Genomic DNA, 3,029 nt, shown 5'->3' with positions numbered 1-3,029 from the left:
CTCTCTCTCTCTCTCTCTGCAGGGAATGTGCAGTTTATTCCAGTTTATCCTGTTTCCCGTTCGGCAGTATGTCGGCATGCCCGTGCCTACATATAAATGTGTGTGTGTGTGTGTGTGTGTGTGCGCGCGCCGTGCGGCAGACAAAGGGACGGCAAGTGGGGCGGGAAATTCGAATCTCACGCCTTATCGCACACCGCGCGGGCCTAGCTCATGTGTGGAGTGCGCGCCAAAACGCGCGTCAAAGAGATGGGACCGTTTAAAATGTGAAATACTAAAATAATTGTGACACTGCGAAAAATTGTGGTGCCGGGTGCACGACGACAATTTTCCATGGAAGAATTCGTACCAGCACAAATCAAGATTGTAAACAATAATTTAGAAGCACTCTATATCGGCTGAAATGTAATGACGATCAAGAGTGGCAGCTTGTGGGAGGTTAGGAGGTTGTACCGGGTGTTGCAGAAAAGACACAGCTGCGGGCGGGTTTGCCTACCCAAGGGGCTATGGCGCCTTACGGGCAGAGCGGGTAGGCAAACCCGCCCGCACCTGTGTCTTTTCTGCAACACCCGGTACGTGTACTGGGTGTTTCATAAAAGACACAGGTGAAGGCGGGTTTGCCTACCCAGGGCTATGCACGGTAAAAATGACATCTTGGATTTCAAGCGATCTACTTGGTTTTCAAGAGAGTTTTCAAGGAATCTACTTGAATTCCAAGATGTTCTTTTTACCGTGTGGTGCCTTACGGGCAGAGCGAGTAGGCAAACCCGCCCGCACCTGTGTCTTTTATGAAACACCCGGTACGATCGAATGGAAATGTCAAATTTCTAAATATGTCGTGTACATGTACAAACACACCTCTTTTTTCACAGTGGAGAGGAAGACTAGTTGGGCTGTGCGCGCTGCGCGCGGGTCGCGGGCGCGGGCGACGAGTTTTGTGATGTGCTGTGCACTGTGGCCGGCCGGGACGCAGCAGCAGGCGGGGTAGGGGCGGCCGGGGGGAAGGCCAGGGGGCGGGTTAGGGGCCGAGGTCGAGGGTGTGGGGGTGCATTGTGTCGGCTCCTTGGATAGTGCGACAGCTGCAGTAGATTAGAGCGCGCCACCAGCCAACACCCGCAGCCGGCCTGGCGGCGGGGGCGCTAGGCTGGAGAGGGAGGGGTGCGTTTAGTATACCACGCCCAAGAGCACAAATAAACTGCCGCTTTGCTCCTGAAAGCAGCCTGGAGAGGCAAACCTCTCTCGATATATACACCGTGTCTTGGCCGTTGGGCTCAATACTGAGTGGCCGAGTCAAGTTTCACCACTGTCCCGCACAATCAATAACGACCCCTCCTCACCCGCTGACCCTCCGAGTCCAACGGACACCCCCTCCCTGCCCCTGGTGCCGCGGCCCCCGCCGAACCCGTCGCCCCCCGTCGCCCCCCACCAGACTCCCACGGGTCTTGAGGACCGCGCACAAGTTGAGATAGTGCAGGCCGGGGGCCGCCGGGGGCCTGGGCCCTGCTGGCAGCGGCCGCGGCCTGGCAATGGCCTGCTATCGGTTAAACGCCTCTTGCAGGCCTTTGGCTCGGGCTGAGGAGGGCCGAGTCGAGCCGCAGGCCTAGGCAACCTTAGTACGGGGAGTAAGCCACTGAACCTTGCATTTTACAGTAGAGCAAAACCGTTTTGAGGGTATGTAGTAGGCACCCATAGGTCACTTTTAAGATGTGGTGCCCACCTCTACCCCGCGACTAGACCGCTCTACGGGGGTTGCATACCCAGCAGGGGCAAACCGATAAAACTAGGTAAAACAAGACTTTTTCTGGCCGATATTGGGCTCAATCGTTCCAGAAATGAGAAATATAACGAAATTTAATGCCCTGGACACTCATTGAGCAGGTTGCCTACCTGTAAGGCGACAAAATATCGCAAAATCTTTCAATTACTTACAAACTTGCTTGGCGGCTCATACGCGTGTTCATGCGTGAATATGCGTGTCAGAGGGTGGGTAAAAGTGTGTCAGAGTGTGTGGAGCCGTGTGAATATGTTGGAAAATGGAGGGGGGGGGGGAGATGAACATAATCGTACACATGCAAACCCGTATTGGCGCGTCGTGAGTAGTGCTTTTAAGAGAAACGGTTTCGCAGTAGGGCAAAACCGTTTTGGGGGTATTTAGTAGACACTCATAGGTCACTTTTAAGATGTGGTGCCCACCTCTATCCCGCGAGTAACGCGGGTTGCATACCCAGTGGGGGCAAAACAAGAAAACTACGAAAAATAAGACTTTTCTGGCCGATATTGGGCTCAATCGTTTCAGAAATGTTAACGTAACGCAATAAAACGATCTGGCATACACATTGGGGGGGGGGGGCTGCCGCTCGGGCGTTAAAATATCACAAAAAAATGGTTTTAGCCACAAATTTTATGAGCATCTGAAAACGTTTTAAGCACGGGTACACTGGAAATGCAAGTGTGTGAATGTCGCTCACCTGCAGGTGAGCGACATTCCATTCGTACACTTAGGGGGGTAAACGTGTGAATATTCTAGGAAAAATTCACACCTTTACCCCCCTAAGTGTACGAATGGAATGTCGCTCACCTGCAGGTGAGCGACATTCACACACTTGCATTTCCAGTGTAACAATGGTATGTTTCTGCAAACTGAAAACAAAGGCGTTGTACAATGTAAAAATAAAATAATGAAGTAATAAGAGCAAATTAAGGTGTAATGTGATGACTATGATGCCCCGACCAAGTACTTTCAAAGCAGAAAATTCGCGTATCTCCCTCCTTACCTAATAGAGATAAGTTATTCGATATTCTCAACGCCTGACAGGTAGGCAACCCGCCAAATCAGTTGCCAGATTGGTATGCCCTACAGTACTTCAAATTTCAGAAACAGTTAAGCCCAATATCGCCCAGAAAAAGTCATTTCACGTGGTTTTAGCATTTTGCCCCTACTGGGTATGCAACCCGGGTAGAGCGTTCTAGTCGCGGGGTAGAGGTGGGCACCACATCTTAAAAGTGACCTATGAGTGTCTACTACATACCCC

General features: G+C 51.7%; 1 protein-coding gene across 2 annotated transcripts in view; it reads right to left on the bottom strand.

Moving 5' to 3' along the window:
- Positions 1-3,029, bottom strand: part of LOC113206788 (thyroid receptor-interacting protein 11) — a 197,889-nt gene that overhangs the window by 59,387 nt on the left and 135,473 nt on the right. The window lies entirely within an intron of this gene.

This window comes from Frankliniella occidentalis, unplaced genomic scaffold (assembly GCF_000697945.3).
Source record: "Frankliniella occidentalis isolate FOCC.00 unplaced genomic scaffold, Focc_3.1 Scaffold38, whole genome shotgun sequence".
Taxonomy (NCBI): domain Eukaryota; kingdom Metazoa; phylum Arthropoda; class Insecta; order Thysanoptera; family Thripidae; genus Frankliniella; species Frankliniella occidentalis.
The sequence above is the reverse complement of the archived record's forward strand: the minus strand, read 5'-3'. Positions and strand labels throughout refer to the sequence as shown.